Source organism: Triturus cristatus, chromosome 12 (genome assembly GCF_964204655.1).
Source record: "Triturus cristatus chromosome 12, aTriCri1.1, whole genome shotgun sequence".
In the NCBI taxonomy this organism is placed as follows: domain Eukaryota; kingdom Metazoa; phylum Chordata; class Amphibia; order Caudata; family Salamandridae; genus Triturus; species Triturus cristatus.
In genome coordinates, this window is record NC_140595.1 from 580,599,355 (window position 1) to 580,624,755 (window position 25,401).

The following is a 25,401-nucleotide window of genomic DNA, read 5'->3' on the forward strand; positions in this document are numbered from 1 at the left end:
ATAGAGTTTAGGGCGCTGACCCTCGCTTATAGATCAGCTAGAGACACTAGCTCTTAATACTTGAAGCAGAGACTCCAGAAATACCACCAGACTAGGGCTTTGAGATCGAATCACTAGGAACTACTTCTGATTCCCTGCTTCGCAAAAAACAAGTTTGGCAGCCGAGCTTTCTCTGTGAAAACTGCCTCTCTCTGGAACTCCATGCCTGAGCCCATACGGAAGGCCAAGTCAAAACCTATGTTTAGGAAGGTTCTGAAAACCTGGCTTTTTGGCCTACCTTAAAGCTCTCCCACCAGTTGTCGCCTACTGTTTCCGCTGCTAGCGCTGGGACACTTCCATAGGAGGTAGCCGTGCGCTCTATAAGTTGCAATGATAATAATAATAATCTTCAAGTCTTTATCGGGACACATGCATGTTCTACATTCCACTCGGAAAAGTGCCTTGCTTTCACCTCTAAGGCGTACAGAGATACTATGGCTACCCTGGGTGTAGAGATCCATTATTATTCTCCATATCGGTCCGAGGCCAATTCTGTTGTGGAAAGGATGAACGGTGACTTAAAGCAGTCCTTATCATCTAGAGCATTAGGCATAGGACGTAGTTGGATCCACCACCTATATGGGGTACAACGAGCACTTAACAATCTCCCTACAAGATTTCTGTGTGGCCGTACCCCATACGAGGTCCTTTTTGGCATCAAAATGTACGTTCCAGACCTTGGCGGTCCAGACACTTTGGCAGTCCAGACACTGTGGCGGCAGCTGCGCCCTTTGAAGTAAATGATTGTTGTGCTGTTTAACAGGAGTTACAAACCCTTCTGACTGGATCCCACCAGTTAGGGATCTCGTTTGTGAAAGGATTGAGGTTAAAAAGGAGTTTGACCCATCATACCGAGCACCGGTGCCAGTCCTTGCCATTCAAGTTACAAGAACTGTGATTTTGCCACCGCTTGCTGGTTCTAAAGACCATTGTTTCGTCTCAATTGATCACATCAAGTTACATCCTGTGGCCGAGTATGAACTGATGACCACGAGGAGTCCTTGGTAGTTCCTTAATTCTGCTCGCTACCATACAGGAAATTCCTCTGCAGCTTGTAAGCACCACCAAAGCTGTTTCTCCCCAGCTTGGCGGGTTCGGGGGTGGGATTACTGGAGAATGAACTTAAGTTGATTCCCAATATCGCTACAACTTCCAGCCTCACAACTAAAGTGAGTACAGTACTTACTACTGTGTCTACTGCAACTGAAGTTGTTTCTGCTGAACCACCTTGTTTGGATATTTCCAGTTCTCTTACTGTACCTGTGGGACCAGGTTTTCAACAAACTGCTTCTTGTTATTATATGGGATCAGATGATTTTTTGATAATTCCTCCTTGTTGGACACACCTCCAAAGGCTTGTGTTTTCTTTTCATGGCTTATCTAGTCCCACCTTGGATAATTGTTTGGATAACACTTTCTTTGGTTTTCTATTCCTTTGGATTGGATTTGTGACAGTTTGCTGATAAATGGCCATTACCTTCCAGAGCGCTCTGCCACAGAACTGGTCGATAAGATGTTGACGCCTCATTCATCTTCACATAAGCTATAAAGAGACTTATCCTTTGTGAACCTTTCAGCTGTACCACTAGCTAACGTAATTGTTTGGGATAAAGTGCCTTATGATATATTTCGGACCAAAAGAAATACTGCAGATTCTTTATGTATTTAGGGTTTCAGTGGGTGATGTAATTGTAATTGAGTTACATTCTGATGATTGGGATTTCGAAACTGTGAATTCCATGCTCTCAGAGTCAGACTACTACACTGTTTTTGAATCAAATGACCTGTACCTAAATTCTGCTAATTATGGTAAAATGTACTATTACCATCATTATGGACATCACGATTTACATTGAGCTAGTGTTCAACACACACTTTTTAACTATACACAATGGGAACACTGTCCTACTCCCCCACAATGGAGCTCTAAAACATATAAAGATAAATTTGCATATTTTTCTGGATATGATGCATCAGATCCGAAATCATATTATTTTAAACTTGTCCCTGCACCACCAAAGAAATATATGCTTAGACAAACTAAGTTAATATATACTGACTTGTTTGTTACACAAGTAGCTGTCAAGGGCTATGATTATTAGACACCATTGGCATGAAATCGATTTCGGCTACCCAACCATGGCAAGTTCAAGGGACAGACACCTTGTTACGAGCCTGTTTAGTTCTAACTCAAATGATTTTTCTGAATGATACAATTCAGCAGACTACGTGTCTAGTACTAACAAAATCAAAGACACGAATGCCCCTAGCATTCCTTCCATTACCCGATTTGATAATTGGTAATGTCTCACATATTATACTGAAGAACAACTCGATGATATGATGCAGAATTTACATTTAACTCCACACTTACAGGTCCCAACGTGTGGTTATTGTGGCCAGTGGACACAGATGGTTGTTATGCTTGTTTTTTGAATTCCACATTAGGGTCTAAGGCAAGCAAACCCGACCCCCGTTATTCCCACTCCCAGTATTCAGGAATTGTCACCATCTACTCGGTGGGTAAACTGTGCCAGCAATGGTTCGAACATTCCAGACTGTCTGCAGTAAAACATCTTTCTCTCCTTTCAGAAGATATGGACCTATTAGAATTTCTACTGGTCTTAAGTCTCCACGTTCAAAAATATTTGTTTATGCCTCCTAGAATGAAATGTGGAAATTATCACAAATAGAAGCTGCTGCACATTTCAGACAAATTGACCAAGATAATTTGGATAAAGTACCTGCTGTTGTTGTGAATAGTATTAATATGTTGTCTTCTCGCATTTACAACTTAAACAACTTTGTGTCATCTGTTATTGTCTTCATTGTACTATGGGCAAAGTCAGCTTAGCTCCATCATGCAATTTAGAGGGACACTTCAGGTACTCAAAAGTGGTCACGTACTGTGGTGCTACATTAATTCTACACAGCTATTCTTGCTGTTCACCCTGATATGCAAACAACAACTCATACAGAATGTTATATCTCGAAAAGTTAGAACTGTTTTCCCATTCACAATAGCAGAAACACCGTCTGAAGTGCGGCTGATATATGGGGTAATATGTTTGCCAATTTCAACATTCCTGTTCACAGCTTGCATGAAACTTTTGCCGGTGGGTAGATCTGAAGCTGGGGGGGGGGGGAGATATTGGGGGGGGGGGGGAGGGGCTATTCATAGTTTGGTCACTCCCATTATCTTATCAATTGAGTGGGCCGAGAAAGAGGTCTTCCTTACTGGAAAGGAATGTGACTCTTCTGTTGGTCAATCACTTGTCTGTAAACACATAACCATTCATGGCGCATGTAATGCTTTAGTAGCATATTTGGCAGGTTATTTAAAAGGAATATCAGCCCCTTCAATTCTTCCCCTCATTACTGTCTTTTCAAATGGAATCTATTTGATGTTAAGCGATGAAGACGGTTGTGGCTTGAAGGCTGGGATCCCGTTTATTTGATCCGTCTCCCAGTTAGTGATCTGCTGCAATAATTTTCTTTTTTCCCCCTATGCATACGGTCTCTGATGCTTCTTTGTAGCTTTCAATTCCAATTTTGAAAGCAGATTTTAACAAGCTAAAACAACTCAAATCCTTATTGTCTCAAAAGGATGTGGCATTAACATCTGCCAGAGAAACATTTGAAATACATGTTGCAAGGACATCCAGTGATATACAGTCCCTGCTCAATGACAATCTGCCATTACACTGCGGCGAGCTAGTGCACCAAATTCTTAATGCTTCCAGCACTGCCTGTGAGAAAGTGGCTCTGTATACACTGTTCCCAAATAGGTACAGTGTGTATAGAGTCCACAGTCCCCAGAGGTTTGGCAGAGGCTAAAGTTAGATATAACCGTACTCTCTAAAGTGGTAGCTTGGTCGAGCAGTAAGGTAGTATCAGAGGACAATGTAAAGCATTTGTTGTACACACTCAGTCAGCAAATGGTCTCACACACTCAATAACTGAACTCTCGGCCAATGGTTTATATAAAAAATATATGTCTGTTTTATTTTAGAACCAACAATAGGTATTAAAATATACTTTCTCAGAATGAGATGCTTTAGGTAAATACTTTTGCAATATGCAATTGACTTTTGTAAATACTGGTTACAGGTTGTTGCAATAGGCAACACAATTTCAAACACAATAAGGCATTGAGCTCAATGGAAGTTTTAAGTTATTTGCAATAGATTACTTTCAGGATTACTTTTGTAACTCCAGGACTGGATCCTAGATTCAGTCCTGGGACAGTTCTTAGAAACAAGTGATAAAAGTCGACTTAGTTACTGTTGTGATTTTTAGGCAATATTTAGCTATTTTCAAAGTTGACACTTCGAAGAAATTTCATAGAAAAACAGTCAATGATTCCCTATGGAAGAAAATTACCTGTTACAGGTAAAGTAGGTTCTCGTTACTTTTGTAATCCAGTACTGGGCTCCTAGACTCAGTACTGGGACCTCTATCTAAAACAGGAAAGTAATTACGTTTTGACAGTTGGTACGATTTTTAAGGAATATTTGAAGTTTGCAAAAATCGACGGAAGAAATTTCACAAAAAAACAGTCAATGATTTCCTATGGAAGAAAATTGGGTTACTGGTAAGTACGGTTGTGAATATTTTTCAGGGTCAGTGCTGGGCACCAAGATCCAGCACTGGGATCTCTCCTAATAGCAGGTGAGTATTTTCGTTTTCGTTACTCGGCTGATTTTTGGTGAATATTTTAAGTCTTAGAAACTCCACACTTTTTCAGAAGAAACCAGTCAATGTTACCCTATGGAGGAATATTGGGTTATCAGCTTTTGGGTAAGTACTCGACTGGCAGAGTTAAGGTTCTGGGCACAGACTCGGGGTTCTCCCAGGGTCAGGTAGGTACAGTTGTTACACCCTCAGCGGCGCAAGGGCAGCCGGGTGCAGAGTGAGTTAGGCCCAATGTTATCCTATGGGAGGCAGGGGGGCCTTGGTTGGTGGCTGCTGACTAGCAGGCCACACAGCTGTGGGAGCTGGGCTCCTGGTCACTTGCTCAGGTCAAATGGGGAAGTAGATAGGTGTAGAGGTTACACTGCAAGGGCCACTCGGGCAGCTGGGTGCAGGGTGCTTTTGAGCCTTCGGGCGCTCAATGGGTTTCAATGGGAAAGCTCCTGGTTGAACAAAGGCTGCAAGCTCGGGGACGAACATTCTTCAGGTGCCACCACCACTTTGCGAGGTAAGTTGGGTAGTTGGAGGATAGGTAGGTACCCAGGAGTTGGGCACAGGGGGCCGCAGGGCGCCGGGTGCAGGGGTGCATTTTGGTGTCGGGAAATCTTACCCTCTGTTGATCGCGGTTGGGGGGGGTACCTGGTTCTGAGGTTGCAAGCGTCGTCCGGAGCATTGAGGTGAGTCCTTGGGGGCCGGATTCGGGGTCACAGTCACCGAGGGGACGTCCTCGGGGTCTTTGTTCACTCCGGCACAGGCCAGGCTTGGCGGGTGCAGAGTGTGCAGGGTTCGCGGTTCCGGGCTGATGCCATGGGTTAAAAGCTGGTTTTGAGCAGAGCCTCTGCTCATGGGAGTCCAAGGTGCTTAGAGCTAAAAGGTAGCCATTTCCTCCGGGGTTATGTGAGGTTGCTGGCCACAAGAGATGCCGGGATGTAGCAGGAGCAGGTTCGAGGGTCGACAGGCCGGTAGGGCTGGGGCCAAAGCAGTTGGTGTCTTACTCTTCTTAGCAGCTGCACAGCAGGTCTTCTTTCTTCTTGCTCTTCTTTGTTTTTCGGAATCTGGAATCTAAGGAAGGAAGGTTCAGGGTGCCCCTAAATACTAGATTTAGGGGCGTTACAGGTAGGTAAAGGGCAAGGACCAATGGGTCCCTGTCCTGGGGTGGCTACACCCTCTATTCTGCCACTCTCCTGTGGGAGGGGGGGCAGTAGCCTAGTCCTGATTGGGCAGGGCCCCCATTTTCAAGATGGCGAGGGCCCAGAGATGTGCTTCACCTCGCCTTACCCCACCTGAGGGGTGGGGTTGGCAGGCTGGCACATCCCCTGTCCTTATTTAGGGTTTCCGGCCAGGCTTCCCGCCAGAGTGGGGACAGCAAGTGGCCTGGGGAAGCTCACAGAGGCGGCATGTCTTTGAAGCTTCCCCCTGTCCATCCTGGGGGAGGAAACCTAGCACCTCGCCCAGGATGTGCATTGTTGCAGGCCCAGGAGAGCGGGGCTCTCCTACCCAGGGGTCCAGCAACATGTCTGCTGTGTGGCAGCCTAGGCAGCCCCTCAGACCAGACGTGGATTGTAGGTTAGGTTTCAGGGGGCATCTCTAAGTGTCCCTCTGTGGTGCTTTGTACATTAAATCCCACACTGGCATCGGTGCAGGTTTAATGTGCTGAGAAGTTTGATTCCAAACTTCTCGGTCTTCTGTGTTGCCATTATGGTGCTGTGGCGTTCGTGTTTGACGAGCTCTCAGCACCATGTACTCTTAAATGGCAGCACTGCACTTACAGGGCCCAGGAATGGACCTGGGTACTGTAGGGGCACAGGGCTCATGCTCCTGTGCCCGCACCACTGGCATAGGGGACCCAGCTAGAGGGGTGGCTGATGTATGCCAGGGCAGTGTAGGTGGTGAGCATGGCACACAGGGATGTGTGCCATGTCGACTCTCTGTTTTGTCTTGTACCCAGATACTCAGCTTGCAAGGGCAGTGTGTGTGTGTTAGGGTACAGGGCCTCTTAAGGGTGGCACAAAAGTGCTGCAGCCCTTAGAGCCCTTCCCTGGTCACAAGGCCCTGGGTACCTAGGGTACCATTTACCAGGGGCTGACATGTGGCCAGGGTTTGCCAATTTGGGTTTGAAGTTTTTAGGAAAGGAACATAGGCCCTGGGCACCTGATTGGCAGGAGTCCAGGGCACACTCAGTCAAAGTACATTCAGCAATTCAGCAAAAAGGGGGGCATACCATGCAAGAAAGATGGCACTTTCTCACACTGCCCTAATATCACACTTTAAAAAAATAATCGGAACTGGTTTGGTCAGTACCTTCCAATGCTTTTTTGGAGTAATACCAGCATTTATTTTTTCATTATTTTCCAGTGTGTTCTGAGGCTTATCCTTGCTGTTCTTCCTCTTTGGCGGCATTTTGATTCTATTTTTTCAACTCTGCAGTGGATGTTTAGTTTCAAATCCAATTGGTACTGGAACTACCACTGGTCCAGCTGTGCTGTGCTGTGATCGCAAAATATGACTCTTTTGAGTCCCTTTGCTCCAGGTCCTGAAAACTGACTGGTCACTGTCACTCCAACCCGCCTGGTTTACCTGCGAACAGCTCGTGTTTCACTGCCTATGGGGTCCCTTTGAATGGTCACTGGATATCTGCTTGACTCCGGAGCTGTCTGTTATGTGGACATGAACCGGTTGAGAAGTCCAATAATGACCCATTTTCGGAGTTGTCCCATGACTGTCGCTACTTCAGGATGCATGGTGCGAGCCTGGGGGAGATGAGATAGAAATGGTTCTGTTTCCAAACCGAATCCCTGCAACACAATTTTCTTTTTGTTGTAATATAATTTTGCTGTACTTTTGTGACTTGGTCTTTTTTGTGTTATTTGATGTTGTTTTTTGGCAGTCTTGGTACCTGTGTTTTGGTGATACAGTTTTTAAATAAAATTTATTTTTGTTGCTGTTAAATTTAAATTATGTCATCATTTTGTACTTATTTTGTACATGCAGGGGCTTTATTTTTTAGAGAGTGTTGTAGCCTTTCAGGTTGTAGCTTTAGTCAGGCAGACTTGTTAAAAAGTATTCTTTTTTATTGCTTTTACAGCTACTAACAGCAAAGTGCATGTCACATTGAGGTATATTCACATAAGCTTAACATGTCAGACCAACATATGAGACACTCGATCCCCGCCCACCCTCCTCAATGCTCATCTAGTTATAAACATAGTCATCCCCTATTGCAATCAACATCTGTGTCATGTTATAATATACATTTGTCACAAATCCCCTCCTTATAGCAAGCCGTTTCCCATAGTATCTTCCTACTCAGTCTAGGAAAATTCGCCTTTTTAGAAATGGCTGCTTCTGCAGCAGTTAGTTGCTTATTTGCATGTCTCTTCTTTACTAATTTTTAATTGGGAAAGTATTTTTTTGTTAACTATTTTTAGTTTAATTTCATTGGATGCTGGGTTAGTAATTTAATGTTTTTTAATAGTGTTTCTTTAAAGTAGATGCTATTTATGGTTTTTTTGTATTTGTCTAGAATTATATAAGTATAGATCTTTTTAATTTAACAAGGTTTTGGTTCAAAATATTTTTGGTTTCATGGTTTTGGTCCTGTTTAATTTGTTTTGTTTTACTGACAATATTTAGTATTTCCTAATTTTTGTTTTCATTATTAAGGTATTTAAGATATTTTTCGCAGCAATATTTTTGCAGCCAATATTTGTGTTTTTGTGTATTATGAATAGGGTGGCCATATTAGTGACCCAACATTTTTTTATAATATTTGTGTATTTTGATATTATTAATCTAAGTATCATGTCACATAGGTGTATTTGGTGAAGGGCACTGCTTGCCTTAAACCCATTACCCATCAGTTTCCTTGTTTCTCAGCTCCTGATCAGAACACAGCAAAGACCAATGAAGTAGTATATGGCCATGAAACAAGAGAACTGTGCTAGATTATCTTTTTCCAGATCTTACACGTTCCTGGAAATTACATGCTAGGGAGTTCAAACAGAATTGCAGATTAACCTTCCAGAATGAATTATGAATTTGAACTAAGCCTAGATTCATTTTTGTTCTCCTCGAACCAACCTGCAAATTTCACATTTGAAGGGAAGGTTTGCCTTCCTATTCATTTTCATGCAAGATACTGTGAAGTACATTTTGCAAACATTGCATGTAATTTCCATCCAAAAATAAATTGCAATGTCTCCTGCCTCTAAAATGCAGATGAACACATTTGTGATCTCTCAACTCTTCGGCTGAAGGTAGTGTAACAGTTAGCAAAGTCCTTAGGTCTCTAAAACATTTCCACTTTTCTGTCCTGGTTTCTGATCAAACGTGTGTCACTACTGCAAAGCTATCATATGGTGTACTATCAAATCTGCTGTCTCTAGTTCCTTTTTGTAGCTGCTAAGATAGGAGAAACACACCCCATCTCGATGCTTCTCTACTTTGGTAAGATTACTTGATAATTACGGAAGTGTCTGTTTATGCTTATTAATGATACATTTTCAGTTAGAGGGTAAATTTAAAGTTTGGCTGACGGAAGGTACTACATCAGGATGGTGTAGGACATTGCCCCGTCATCATGAAGGACATCCACCTGCTAAATCCAGAGCTGTCCACCAGCCTGCAGATAACTCTTAACCTTGACAGGAACCATCAAAGTTCTGAAAATATGTGCTGCCAGCACTACATGTGTATGCGCACGCTCCCACCCATGAATAAGTGTACACTTACATTAGTTTTGACATGACAGAACCTGTTAATGTAATATTCTGGCCGATGGTAGAGGCATTTGCTGGATTGTACTAGAGAAGAATTCAGCATAAACATATCTTTATCTTATTCCTTGATCCTTGTTTGTTCCTATTGCCAACCAATGGGTATATTGCTGAGCTAGATGAACAACAGAAAAAGAGGATGGGAAAGACCGCTTGAAATAGCCAGGTAATTAGTCAAATACACTTTATAAATCCTACAGAACGAATCAAGACAGCAATACTGGAGAATTCACGTGCGATAGTCCACATAGCCATCCTGAAGATGTCTCTAAAGCTTACATTTCTTGAGATCAGAATTACGTTGCTGTAACTTTGGTAGACTGATTTTGGATCATATTATCAATGGGAGGTGACCAAAGGAAAGAGTAGACATGCTGGAAACAGAATGTAATCCATTGTTAAATGGTGGCCTTCGAGGTAATATAACACAATAGAACACCGGAGTCTGAACATGGGAAAATTGAAAACCAGAAACAAAATAACCTTGCTGAGATGCTGTATTCCTATTAAAGTATGATTTCCCTCACCACCATTGGTGGCATACTTAATTATCGGGAACCTCCTCTCACCTCCTCCACCCGTTTAGAGGATAGAGAGTACCCTGAGCCCCACACCAGGGCCTGAATTGCAGCACCACGCCCGACGACTGCGGGTGATCACCAGTGGATCCCTTCTTTAGATTTACAGACGTCCACTGGACGTTTTTGTGTTAAATTATATTATATTTTGAGCACAACCGCAAAGCAGAAGCACTAACACTATAGGTCTTGACAACTGCCACAACACCTCATCTGAGGGTTATTGGCTGAAATATGTTAACCTACCTTGGTGACACACCCCATAAGATTTAATCCTTCCTGTAGTCCCCTTCGTTTTAATCCTGACCTAGGGGCGCACAAATAAAGGTATTCACGTACCCTGCAGCCAGTTTTAATCATCACACATTCTTTTGCACGCTCTGCTTACTTCACTACCCCCAGCTCATTAAAGGGTATTTATTATAACTCTGAAAACATTTGCTGTGCTCTCTCTGTGAGGGGTTTGCAGCTCGCACTGTGACTAGGCATCACGGTGCAAAGAGGTTTCCGATGATGAAGCACGGCACCTATGGTGGGTGAGGGAAATCTTCCTTTAAAAGGAATACTCCATCTCAGCTAGGTTATTTTGTTTCTGTTTTTCAATTTTCCCTTGTTCAGACCCAGGTGTTCTATTGTGTTATATAGTGTTAAATTGGTGAGTCAACTCCTGCTGGTCTCTAAATCTCCTCTGGCCCTCCTTTTGTGTGTTGACCATTTAGTCAATGCCAGGATGCAGCCAGAATGATAACCACACTCCCTAAGTAAATCAGAGGATTTGCTAGATAAGAGAAATTAAGTGGAAGTCATCAAGGATCTTTCCAGACCAGTTGATAATTCCACTTGATCGAAGAATTGAAGTTCCTGCCTATAAACAAGGTTGATTCCGTTGTTTATGTGGATCAAGAGAAAGTCTAGCTCCAGATGATACCAGATTCTGAAAACTTAGTTAAGGGCTATCTTACTGGGTTCTTACTTCCGGGGTGTGTGTAGGAGTCTGCAGGCAAGGATTAACTTCAACATGGAAGACGTTCGGAAACAGCCACATTCTCAGGTCCCAATAGCCATTCATCAGAATGGAGACGCTTGCATGTTGTTAATTTTCTTGATATAAATTCAGGTTTTTGTATTGACCATGTTAATCATGAGTGACATGAACCTGATGGTTGGAAAAAACGACATGAATATCGCTTTGAACTCTAACTTAGTTTATGTGGAGGAATGTTCTTTTTTTATTGAATTTTTTCAATAACATACAGCAGAAACTTAGAGCAATACAGCACAAAAAAAGCAAAGCACAGTCAATGGGCATACAGACATCTTAGTTACATACCTAGAGTGGTATCTACAGCAGAGCATAAAATTCACATGCAGTGTCAAAGGAGCATAGATACCTGGCCAGCACATTCGCAACATAACGGATACAGCCTTCCTTCCATTAATGCATAATATATAGCCTTGCTGGCAGACTAATTACTTAGACCTTATATTTGCCCTAACATGGACAGCATTAATTGTGATACTGATCTTAGCCATCGGAGCGGGCACTTGCAGCCTGTCAATCTGAATTACCACGCAAATACCCTAATAGGTGTTCCCAAAATATCTCTTGGGCGGTACGAGGCTGGTAGGAGCTCTGCATAATTCGACAGCTTCTCTTTACAGTATATAATGTCTAAGAGCCAGTCTTTGAATTTAGGGGCTTGCCCTCTGCCCCATCTGCATGCAACCTTTCGCTTCGCCAGTAATAGGCCTATCGCAACAAGCTACTTATGTGGTGTTATTAAATTCTCTGTGTAACCAAGCAGCGCAAGCACCGGTGACACAGGGATGAGGGAATACACCATTGTGGATAGGGCTGTTATCACCTCCTGCCAATAGCTATGTACCTCTCTGCATTGCCATGCCAGGTGTAAAAACCCCGCTCCCTCCTGCCAGCACCTTTCACAGCGGTCATCGTCTCTCAATTTGTATTTGCATAGGCGCGCTGGTGTGTAATAATAAACTATGTAAAAACTTAAATTGTACGATCCACAAACAACTACTTGCTGTGATGGCCTCTGTCTGCATACAGCAGTACACCCACTGTTTATCTGTCAGCAGCTCATCTAATTCGTGGTCCCATGCCTCCCTGGCGTCATGTTACGCCTGCAGTCGCTCCAGCAGTGCAGTGCGATAAAGTCTGGATATAGCATGTGCTAGCCCCTCCATTTTCAGCATGGTGTGCAAAGTGTCTAGTGTAGGAGGTTCCTGATGGAAACCAGGGATGTTGGCCCTGACCTCATGCCTAAGCCTGATACATAAGAAAACCTCTAGTGGTGTGACGTTCTTACCACTCAGAAGTACCTGCCTGTCTTTAAACATACCCTCATGGTAGATGTACCTCCAAGTGTTCAGGCCTCTTTCTCTGAGCATGTCCCGGCATGCGGTCTCGCGGGTGACTGGCGCAAGGGGATAATATGAGAGAGGCAGAAGCGGAGAGTGCAAAACAGGTTTACGCGCTATCTAGGCGAGCCGTTTGCATGCTAGGTTGGTGCAGGTCACTGTATGATGTACGATCCCTTCTCCGGGTACTCTCATTCCTAGGAAGGAAGTCGTGGGTATGGAAGCCATATACCCCTGTTCTATAGCCAGGTGTGGCATGAATGTTGGTGGATGGAGCAAGGATATTACGTAGTGGGCTAGGGCACTTAGGAAGTATAGTTCCGTGTCTGGTGCTTTAAAGCTGCCTTGAGAGAATGCTTGCGTCAGAATCTGCCAGCTCACCCGAGGCTGTCTTCCTCCCCATGCCAGCTTGATTAGCAGCGATCGGAGTTTGCGAAAAAAGGGACAGCCGGGATGATAGGGTATGTTAAGAAACCAATATAATAGTTTGGGTGGGATAATTAGCTTCATTAAGGAGATTCTGCCTGCTAGTGTTAACGGCAGTGTAATCCAGTGGGCTATCCAGTTTGTGATAGCTTTAATGGCTGTGCCGTAGTTTGCCCTGAGTGTTTCCTCTCTATCTCGCGTTATTACCACACCCAAGTATTTTACTTCCGAATCGCACCATCTTAGCGAGTAGTCTAGGGGGAATTTGGTGATGTTGGGCGTGAGGGGAAATATTTGTGATTTGCTCCAGTTGATATTGATCCCTGACAGGGTGCCAAAGCGGATAAACTCCCTGAGGATAGGGTTTAAGCTCATATGGGGCTCGCGGAGATAGGTCATATCGTCTGCGTACAGTGAGACTAATATTTGCTTTGAAGGGTACAGTATTGCATATTCTCTGTGATGTTGTCAGAATTTGGCCGGGAGGGGTTCGATTGCCAACGCAAAAAGCAGAGGGGAGAGAGGACACCCTTGGCGGGTGCCTCTCAGAACGGGGAATGGATTGAAGTACAGGCCGTTAATCTGTGCGATGGCTTCCGGTTGAGAGTAAAGTAATGCTATCCACGATAATGAGAAGGGAGCCCATTCTGCCCAATACCATGAACATGTAGTCCCATTCCAGTCAAAGGCTTTTGTGGCATTTAAAAAAATCCCGACTGCTGATGACTCCGGATCGATATCATGCAGCAGCGCACAACTTACCAATAGTATTCCCTGCCCACATATTCAAAGCGCTAGACACACTGCTGATAGAACTAATCTGGGGTATGGGTAGGCGAAGGATAGGGCTAGCAAAGCTTAAGTTAAACAATAGAAGCAGTGGAATGGGGGTACCGGACTTCAAGACTTACTGTTATGCCAGCCAGCTTCAGTGGATGGCATACTGGCTAGCAGGTAGGAATCTACATGAAATAGGAATATCACAGAGGTTGTGAGAGGGGGGTAAGTTACATAAATTACTGTTGCCAACCATAAAGACACCACCGAATACATATCCACTACTTAAAGTGGCTCTACATTACTGGAGGAAGGCGCTACTATATACTAAACGACAAAGACCGTATGCCCCGAATATTCCTTTGATGGGTGTCCCACTGTCTATGGAGGTAGTCTCCACACAACGTATCTCAGCCTGGCTGGATACGGGAGTGGATACAGTAGGTATGCTCTTTGTGGCCGGTGCACTGGTAGATCATAATACACTGGTAAGAGAGCGAGGAGTACCTAATACACTTTTTCTGACGCATACACAGATCCTGAGATTTATACGTAAGGGTTGGGCTCCGGATGGACAAGAACCCCCAACGCACAAATTAGTGAACATGTTGTACCTAATGGGGAATGGCAGTCACCTAACAAAGTGGTTGACACATGGGATCAAATCACATACGGTGGCGCCACTGTGCTCTCAGAGAAAGATGGGATGCAGAAATAGGGAAGGATCTTACAGATAAGGAATGGAAGGGTGTTATCGAATACCCTAGGAAGGTAGCACGTAATCCCAAATTTAAATTCATACAACTAATGATATTGCACCGGGCGTATTTATCTCCACACAGATTAAGTATGATGTTTGCGGAAGTTGCTGATGAGTGCCCCCGGTGCCAAGAGCCGAATGCTGACCTAATACATACGTTATGGTCAAATTGAGCACAACAGTGGTATTTATTATAGGTTAAGGCGCCACAAAGAATAGTCACACATATTAGTATTTAGAACTGTGTAGATGACGGTGCTAAAAGGTGAGAAGAACCACCCTACTTCTCAAAATGGGGGCCTTTGCCCTCTACAATAGAAAACACTCCTTAGCACACGTGATAGTTACAAAATGCAAATATATATAGCGCGTTTCCACAGAAGCTCAACAAAGTTACACCAACTTGGTGACTATCCCACTACCTCAGATTTTGAGGAATGTTATTGTCTTACGTTTGTTTATTATCCCAATACATACACTGGTCTTTTATATTTCTTTATATAAACACAGCCTTGAGAAAGTCGCGGGACAACATCCCCCTGTAGCGACGAAACACGTGTTGGCTGTTGGCTGTTAAGAATAACTGAGAAGACTTGCATAAAATAAAAAGAACAACTAAGAAGAAGGAAAATAAATCCTTTTTGTATTCTTTTGTTGAGCTTCTGTGGAAAACGCGCTATATATATTTGCATTTTGTAACTATCACGTGTGCTAAGGAGTGTTTTCTACATACGTTATGGTCCTGCCCTAGAATTTTAAATTCTGGTCCACACTACACAACATATTAACAACCATAGCGCTTGGGAGAATAATTAACACCTTGGAAATCTGCTTGCTGGGATTAAGCCTTACTAGGAAAACTGGGCACCCCACAACCCGCTTTCTTAATCTAATGCTGATAATAGCGAAAAGAACGATAACATTACGCTGGAAGGCAAGGAAAGCACCAGCGGTCCAGGATTGGTAAAATGATGCAATCCGTTGGGGTACTGCAGAGGGTATAGAACTTCAGAGGGAAGAAAAGCGCGGACTGAGGAAAAAAACTATTTCACTGGACTGGAATGTGTTACTGGAAGAACTTAAAGCGACTGATATTCATGTAATATGATGAGTATACTGATGTATTGTAAATATGAATATGTTGATGATTCGGCAGCCAGTTCATTCAGGACCCAATGTTCCAATTGCTAAGGTAAAATCTATAGCTTGTGTTGAGATCTTGCGAAGTGAAGTGTAGACAGTGGTGTTAGCGGCGAATGTGTGACTTAACAAAATGGCCGAAGGATGGGAGGGGGGATGAGTTATCATAGTTGTTACGTTATTCTTTTGATCTATTAGGTAGGATATAACGAGGGTGTTTTCACATGTCACGGTATATAGAGAGTATAAGATATAGTGAAGATGTCTGACGAGACAAACTATACAGAACTGTATCTCCTTTTTTCCACATATGTAAATGCGCATTCATGAAGGTTGCTGGGTCTTTGGACTATAACACAATCAAAGCCGCTATACTAGTGGCAATGTAACACCATAATTGTAAAGATGTATAATGAAGAACAGTACATGTTGTTATGGAGGCAGACATACATTGTCATGGATGTGAACCAACCCTAATAAAATATGTTTTAAGAAGCGAAAAAAAAAATCATGCAGCAGAGCAAATTATGCAAATTTGCTGTCCCGGGTACAAAACCCGCCTGATCTGGTAGTACCAGTCCCTCCATCAATAGTGTCAGTCTGTTAGCTAAAACGTTATCCAATATTTTGGTGTCCCAATTAATCAGTGAAAAGGGTCTGTAAGCCTCGCATCTGGTAACGTCCTTGCCTGGTTTGAGCAGAGAAATGATCATGGCTTGCCGCATCGTCATGGGGAGGGCGCCATTCTCCCTGGCCTCCTCGTAGACTTGTTTTAGAGGCTAATTGGTCAATTTAGCATTTATAAAAGTCTGCAGGCAGACCATCTGGGCCTGGGGCATTGCCAGAGCGCAGGTTCCTTATGGCAGCCCTTATCTCATCTTCCTCAATATCTGCTGCCAAAAACTCTCTACGGGACTCTCTGATCCAGGCAAGGGCAGCGTCTTCCAAGTAGGAAGCCATGTCAAGTTGGTTCCCTCTATGTGTGCTGTATAGCTGCGTGTAGTAGTCAGCAAAGATACTGAGGATCCCATGTGAGTCAGTATGCCTAATGACATCCTCGTCTTCTATTTCAAGGACCTGACTGACAAATCTAGGGATGCAAGTTAACTCGGCTAAAGCCTTACCAAGGCGTTCACCCTCCCCATATACCCTAGCATTGTGATATTTAGAGCGGAACTTAGATTTGCGCTCTGCCTCGTCAGAGAATTCTATTAGTACTTTGAGGTGTGCCCGTCGCTGAGGGTTCGGGTCAGCAGCCAGACAGTCCTCCACTCTTTTAAATGTCACCATCCAATCTGTGTAAAGTCCCTCTGATGGCGCGCAAGATCCCCCCCCTTCCTTCGCTATACAAAGTCCCCTAATAGTGACCTTAAAGCTTTCTCAGATGCTAGCCAGTGATGGGACGCTATCTACGTTCCGGGGGAAAACTCAAGAATTTCCTGGCGAATGTCCTCGCGGAAGCAGTCATCTAATAGCGCGGTGGGTTGGAGCCTCCAGGAGCGATACAGGGATACATTGCCTGTTTAATCAATACAGGAGAGTGGTCCGAGAAAGTGAGTGCCAAATGTGACGTGTCTCAAAGCCATGTACTCAGGCCTTTATAGAGTAACCAAAAATCTATACGAGACCAGCTGGAATGAACACTAGAATAGAAGGTGCCCTCTCTTTGTGCGGTAAGGTGCTTATTTGTTTTTGAATGCAAAGAGGGGATTGCATATGAACGGTCAATCTTGGGGTCTAGTACTAGGTTGAAGTCCCCTCCCCATATGAAGTAGGTGGAACCAATCTCCAGGATATGTCCCCAAAGTTTATCAAAAAAAGTGGCATCATCAATGTTAGGGGCATAACAGTTTACTAACGTAACAGAGTGGTCTGCCAGACTGTCCCACCTCGCACTATATCTGCCCTGCGCGATGCACTTATCGGACAGTATTTTACACAAGCTTTGAGTAGAATTGCCGTGCCCCTGGCATATGTCGAGTAGGATGAAAAGCATCTATGTGCAGCCCATTTCCTTCAGAAACTGGGTGGTGTCTTAAGATCTAGGTGCGTTTCGTGCAGCATTGCCACATACACATGGTACCTATCAAGGTAGCTCAGGATTTGCCTGCGCTTTCCGGGGATCTCAGGAGACCTTGCATGTTCCATGTCAGGAAGTTATAAGTATGGTCTGTAGTCAGTTTAGGTGCGTCTATTGATCCGCATGTGCCCCTTTGACTGCAAGGACGTGTGAAGTCCACTGTGACTAGAATTTAAGTGATTGTCTGTGCTCAGTCGGATCGGAGCAGATACAGGACTGTGATGTGCAATGCTGCTTAACAATAGAGTCCCCTTGCCCCCCCACACCCACAGCCCGATCCCGCAGGCGAACATCAACCCACACAAAATCCCAACGAACAGTCAACAGTGGGGTATGTCCCAAAGAGGAGCTGTGAGAAAAGGAATAAAGGGATAAAGATGGGGGAAAGAGAAAAACATGAAGGAAAGAGAGAGTAGACCGGGAGCTGGTAAGATAGGCCTCAGCAGGAGTGGGGAGGGAGGTCCAGGTCAAACCATTGCATTACCCAGGGAATTCCCACTGGGGATATGTGCCTGAGAGCCTGGCATTGCACCTCGCTGCTGCGAGGGTGCCCGGGAAGTCAGTGTTGGGTGGCACTTTAGCTGATCTCAGCAGCGCTATCTATGCAGATACAATGGTGAGGTATCTATGAGTGTTCCAGTGGGGTTAAGTACACAGCCCTGACAGGCATACAGTAAGTTAGTCCTGCAGTCCCAGTAGATGAGTAGTGCCTCGCTTTCCGTGCGGAAGGCATCCTCATTCCTCCTCTGGTGCCGGAGATGGTGTTCTGGAATCAGGATTGTCATCCCAGTTGGTAGGAGCCTGTTGTCCTACAGTTTTTAGGAAGTCCTGGGTTTGCTGCAAGGTATTGAATATGTATATCTTCCCATGATATGGGACACGTAGACAAGCAGGGTAGAGCATAGAGTATGATATATTAGCTTGCTGAAGCTTGCGTTTGACTGGCAGGAATTTATTTTGCGTTTCTTGTGCAGCGATAGTAAAGTCCGGGTATATGGAGATACTATTCCCCGCATGCACAAGCTCTCACTTGTCCCTTGCTAATCCCTTGTCCCGGTTCTTATCATTAAGTAGGCGCGCCAGAATGGGGCGAGAGGTGCGCCCATCTGGCGGTGGCCTGGCAGAGAGTGAACAATGAGCTCTCTCTACCACCAGCACTTTGGAGAATGCCTCCACCCGGAAGAACTCCAGCAGTAGGCGCTCAACATATTCCTCAATGCGGCCCATGGCAGTGGACTCTGGAACACCCACTATGCGCATGTTATTTCTCCACAAACACACCTCCAGGTCCTCATTTTGGGCTACAATGATTTTCAGGAGTTTTTCCATACCTTGGAGTCGGTCTCGGCCTGTTAAGGTGGTGTCCTCGAGGGTGGAGATGCGCTGCTCTGCCTCAGTTATACGGCCATCATTTTTCTCCAACCTTTGCGTAATGAAATCCATACGCATATTCATTGCGTTCATTTATGATTCGATGAATATGAGGCTTTGTCGCATGGTTAGGAGGGATTTTATGTCTGAATCCAGCGAGGAGGATGAGGGCGGATTGTCTTCCTGACAGTGACATTCGGTGTCCTCAGCAATGTTGGAGGCGGGTTATCACGCCGTAAACTGCAGTTTTGCCTGCTTACCCTCCGTGCGGCCCATGTTCTGCGCTGCCGTGTGCGTACAATTGGCACTTAATATAATATTACACAGAAAGGCAGGAATGCCAATGGGAAGCGGATCACTCCCTGTTTGGTTTATGCCCGGCTGCGCAGGCTGTTTAGCCACAGTGTGTTCCTGTAAGTTTGCGCTCTATACATCCGGAGTGTCACTCCAGGCTTTTCCTAACTCCCGCGGTGGTAGTAGGCCGTGGGCACAGTGCATTAAATGGGCCCTTTCAGCAGCAAGTTTTTGTCAGCCTTACAGTGGCCTTGGATGTCACCAGTCCCAGCTTTAGCAGCGCATTCCGTCAGTCCACTTGTAGATAGGCGCCGCAGCAGCAGAAGGCCTCACCTTTTACTCTGAAGGGGTGTCGCAGGGGCTCCTCGGTCACTTCAGGCTGGAGGCCCCGGGCTCTCAACTTCCCTCACTACTGCACAGGCCTCGGAGCTCCTCTTACGGGCCGAGCAGGCCTTCCCCCATCCGATCCAGGATGTGTTCCAGGCAGTCGTAGCTGCAGTAGCCTCTCATTTACGAGGGTCTCGGGGACACAGCTCCCGCAGGACAGGGATGCCCGCCTCCCCGACAATCTCTGGCAGCCACGGGGAGCGGACGCGTGGACCAGTCAGTCCCGGCCCATTGCTCTGTAAAGCCCACCTGGGTGGGTCTCACCTTCCGGCAGAAGCTCCTCATCACGGGGAGCGGAGCGCCTTCCCCAGTCAAACGCAGCGGAGGCAATTCCTCAACACCTGGCACCACCAACGATTGGGATCGCTGCTCAGTATGGCCGGAGAGCTCTCCTGACCTCAGTGCAGCTCTCTACTTCACCTGGGCGGCCGCCATTACCTCAAACCATAGGCCTCATTCTGTCTTGCGCTGCAGTATTTCATGCAGCTTCACTCGTTGTTAGGTTTCACTCCTCGCCTCCACTCCTTGTAGCTTTACCTGCGCCTGACTGCAGCTTCTACAAGGTTTTTACCACCATTCAGGTAAGGATTTTGCCAGATTATGGTCCCTGGCTGCCAGGGGCTCACGAGAGTGCAGCCATCTTGCTCGCTGGCAGTCTAGCGTCCCTGTGGAGGAATGTTTCTGATCTGTTTAGCTAAACTGCTTATGGAAAGACCTTGCAGTGATCACTCCCAATCAAACTGAAGAATCTTTTGTTTCCGAAACCTGATCCTCATGAAGCAGAAGAGACAGCACACCAGCAAACCAGGAGAATTAGCCCAAAATCTCAGGGCAAGTAGGCTGGGGTTGATTTGACTAGTATTTCAGCACATGATCCCTGTACTCTGTCACATTGAGCTCAGTAGAGCACAATTGCAACCTAGTATCCGGACCACACAAATGCATGACACCTGAAAGCCCTTGTAACCATATGTTATTGCCTACGTTTAAGAAAGTGATCTACAGTTCCTGTTAAAAGCAGCAAATTTGCTATGGCAAGGAAGGCTTTTGCATGTCCAGTGTCAAGAATGAGCCTAGGAATAGACTTGGTTTGGGCAGAGATAGGCAGGATTGTGTAAAGTTCACTGACTTGATTAAAGAGCATCAGTCAGAGCAGAGCAGAGTCAAGATGAATGTGGCATGGTCGTGATATGGAGCTTGTAGGAAGTTGTTGGAGAAAGGATTTCAATGGTCCTTTTGGAGACTCAAGAAAACCTCCTTTGGGGCCAGTAGTTTGCTGAACAACTGTGGAGACTACAGGAGAAGGTATTGCATTGAAATGCTGGTCCAGTATAGAAACCATAAATATTGTTGATGGTCTTGAAACAACAAAAATTAAATACACATCCTTCAGACCCACTAAGCACAAACCATGAGTATTATTGGCAGTCTTGAAGCATGACATTCTTTAATATTCATCCAGCAGATCTACCAAGCCCAACTAGTTGTTTCGAACTGCTGAAAAGTACCAGAGCCAAAGTCAGCAAAGCAAATTTGTTGAAGCGGAGAAACCGGTTTAATTCAATAAGATCAACTCGGGTTCAGAGTCCACCCCTATCTTTGTGATTAGAAAATACCAGGAGTGAAAATACGTTCCCTGATTGATGGATTGGACTGGCTTTATGGCTCCTGATAGGTGGAGCCTTTAAACCTCTGCAAAATGCTTTAGAGAGCCTGTTTGAGTAGCAGTGTTCTTGTCAGTAGAGGATCAGGCGGTTGCACCACATAGTTTTTGCAGTCAGTTAAGAACTCCCTGAGGTCCTGATTGATACAAGTCCAATGATGATAGTTAAGAGAATGTTCTGTCCAGACTGGAATGGAGTATGTGACCAGAGGGGAAAGAATGAATGGTGTCCTGACAATAAGAATGTCTTTAAACTCCTTGGCCTCCGGTAAGGCAGGAATCTGCAGGATCTGACTTCCCTGTGAAGTACATTTATTAAACTAGGCGTATAGACTAAACATAGAATAACTGGCACAAGGCTTAATATTTAAATATGTATCGATCATGGTGGTCTGGAAGGTGATCACCAACTGGGAGGAGGTCTGCAATGTAAATGGAACTCAGCAGTTTGGCCATGTCCAATTCCTACCGAGTAGATGATTCATAGGTCAGTGAATTTAGGATATAGGGCATGAGTACACAGAGCAGTACTCCCTAAATTACTATTTTGTGGTGTCAGGGACTGTGGTGCTTAAGATACCCTGGACTGTCATTCCTCCCTGTCGAGCTGAACCCAGGTCAAGCTAGATGGGTTCACTTGGAAAGCGGCAAGCTGTTTGGACTTCATATTCTGCAAGTGCAGATCAATCTAAACATCTTAAAACACCGATACATCACCTCACAAAGTTTGAAAAAACAGACCATGATTTAGAGTTTTTAGTAACTGAAATTCAACCTATTTCTAGTACTCACTTTTGCTGCCACCCCACCTGGAGTATAGGCCACCAACAAGGACTCTCCAGCCATCTCTGACCTGGGATTTTCTTTCAATCTGCCTCCAGGTGTAACCCATCTCCTTGCAGTCAGCATTGAGACCTCGACACCAGGTGTTTCTTGGCATTCCTCTTTTCCTTTTCCCTTGATTCCAGGTGTGGGATTGTCTGGTGGTGTTTGATGTGGCTAGCGAAGGGTGTGACCTATTCAGCCCCAGTGTCTTCTCACGATTTCTTCATTATCAGGGATTTGGAAAGTCTGCTGCAATACGTCGTCGTTGCTGATGGTGTTTGGCCTGCGGATCTGGAGGATTTTCCTCAGACAGCTGTTGATGAAGGTCTGGGACTTTGTTGGTGGTAGTCACTGTTGTCCTCCAAGTTTCTGTTCCCTACATTAGGACCAATTTTATATTGGTGTTAAAAATCAGATCTTGACTTGCAGCGTTAGATCCTTGGAGCTCTACATCTTCTTTAGCTGAATGAAGGCATCCCTTGCTTTGCCGATTCTTGCCTTGACATTGGTGTCTGTGCCACCCTGCTTGTCTATAACACTGCCCAGAAAGGTGAAGACCTAAAACCCTTCCAGTGCATCACCTGCAAGAAGTGGTGCAGTTGTGCTGGCTGGATTAGCCTTCAGGATCTTGTTTTTTTTCCTGTAGATGTTGAGGTCAAGTTATGCTGATGTGGCAGCTACTTTGTCAGTCTTCTCCTGCATTTACGGATGGGTATGGAAGAGTCAGGCCTGGTCGTCTGCAAATTCCAGGTCATCAAGCTGCATCCAAGGTGTCCACTGGATCCCATTTATTTACCTTGCTGTGAATGTCTTCATGATCCTTTTTATGGCCAGCAGGAAGAGAAAAAGTGAGAGCAAACAACCCTGGCAGACTCTGGTCCTCACTTCGATGGCTTCTGTGAGTTATCCTCAATGAACTATCTTGCAGGTCATTCACTCGTCAGAGTTCCGGATGATTGTTACAATTTTACCTGGCACACTGTAGTGGCGGAGGACTTTCCAGTGGGTCTCCCTGTCCACGCTGTTGAATGCCTTCTCATTGTCAATGAAGTTGACATAGAGGCGGAGTTCCATTTCATCGACTGCTCAGTGATTATGCGCAGCGTTGCAATCTGGTCTGTGCAGGATATATCTTTGCGGAAGCCTGCTTGCTGGCTCGAAACGGAGTGTTTTGTTCCTTCAATCTGTTCAGGATGACTCTGTTGAACACTTTTTTGGGGGTTGATAGAAGAGTTATCCCACTGTAGTTTGCACAGTTACTCAGGTCAACTTTCTTTGGAATCTTGATCAGATATACCTTCCTGCAGTCTGATGGCACCTTTTCCTCTTCGCAGATCCTTCCAAACATGGCATAGAGCATGTCTACTGATGTTTTAATGTCTGCCTTCAGTGCCTCTGCAGGAATGTTGTCAGGTCCTGCTGCCTTCCCATTTCTCATATGTTTGATGGCTTGCCGTATTTCTTCCTTGGTTGGTCTGCTGCTGTCAGTTGGCAAGTCTTTGTCAGCTGGCTGTGTGTCTGGTGGAAAGTGCTGCACAGGCTGGTTCAGCAGTTCTTCAAAGTGCTCCACCCATCTTAGTTGTTGTCCTTCGTTACCCATGATTGTGTTCCCAGCTTTGTCCTTAACAGGTCTTGCTGGCTTGCTATATCTGCCAGAGAGTTTCCTCGTTATGTTGTAGAGTTCTTTTAAGTTTCCATGGTTTGTTGCTTCTTGGGCTTCTGTGGCAGGACCATCGACGAATCTTCCCTTGTCTGCTCTTAAGCTTCTCTTTACTTCCTTGTCAGTTTTGGTGTATTCACCTTGAGCTTTTGCTTTTTCTGCTCTTGTTCGGCTGATGTTGACTGCAGCTTTCTTTTTCTTTCTCGTTTGGATTTTGCAGAGTGTCTCGGTGGAGATCCATTCTTTATGCTGGTGTTGCTTGGGACCCATTACCTTATGGCAGGTTGATGTTGGTATTGCTTTGCTCTTCGCCCACTGCCGTTCTGCTGGGTCTCTGTTGTTCTCTAGCTTTTGCAGGACTTGAAAATTGTTTCTGCGGGTGACTGATGGTGTTGTTATATCACTGGCATTAGTTTGTTGGTTACATCCATGCGTGCTTCAGCTTTAGCTTTAGCCTGGCCACAACAAGGTGATGGTCTGACGCCACATCCGCTCCTCTCATCCCTTTCACATCCTGCATGGGCCTTCAGAACTTCTTGGCAATGCAGATATGGTTTATCTGATTCTCTGTTGAATGGTCTGATGACACCCATGTTGCCTTGTGCATTCTTATGTTTGGGAATACACTACCGCCTATCACCATACTGTTCAGGGCACAGATCTGCAAGCCTTTCTTCATTCTCATTCATGTTGCCATGGCCATGGTCGCCCATGACTTCTTCGTACCCAGTGTTGTTGCTTTCAATCTTTGCATTGATGTCCCCCATCAGTAAGGTGATATCTTTCACAAGGCATTTCTCCAGGATGAACTGGAGTCTGTTTAAAACTGTTCTTTTTTCTCTTTGCTGACATTTGTAGGTGCATAGCACTGAATAACATTCATCATGATCTTTTTTTTCTTTGTGCAGAAGGTCGGTTTGATGATTCAGGGACCATGGGCCTCGGAAAGAGCTCTGATGGCTGCTAGTCAGTGCTACTCCCTGAGTATGTGAGGTGTTCTCTTCTTTGTCTCCAGAATACAGCAACATTCCTCCTGGAGCCTGTCTTTTCTAACCTGACTGTGTCCATCTGGTCTTGCTGATGCCAAGCAGGGCATGGTTGTATTTTTTCATCTCCGTTGTATTTTTTTCATCTCCACTGCCACTTTGGCTGTTTTGCCGTTCTCATATGTGGTCTTCACATTCTATGTCCTGGTGGTTATGGTCTTGGTCGAAAGCAGCTGTATCAGGTTTGTGGCTTTCAGGGATTTCTAGCTTTCACCATGAGGCATTATGGCTGTCCATGAGAGAAATTCTGCTCTCCCCAAGGCCGGGATGTCTTTTGCCTTTTGGTTGACATTTCTATAGCCAGGTTTTATTTTTGGGATAAAATATTTCTATTGGGTTTCCTATTTACTCATTTGTAGGGTGCAACAAATCATCCTCAGGGAGATCTCTCGGCGGCTGAAGTTTTGAAGGCAAAACATAATAAACACAGTAAACATGACAGGCAGAACAACTAAATTGGCTAGAAGACCTTGGCAACATAGCAACACAAGGATAATCAATGCAAT

At 44.9% G+C, this 25,401-nt stretch overlaps 1 protein-coding gene and 1 pseudogene across 2 annotated transcripts in view; one reads left to right on the forward strand and one right to left on the reverse strand.

The window, feature by feature from the left end:
* Positions 1-25,401, forward strand: part of MARVELD3 (MARVEL domain containing 3) — an 813,614-nt gene that overhangs the window by 49,250 nt on the left and 738,963 nt on the right. The window lies entirely within an intron of this gene.
* On the reverse strand, positions 22,146-24,961 carry LOC146776305 (uncharacterized; annotated as a pseudogene).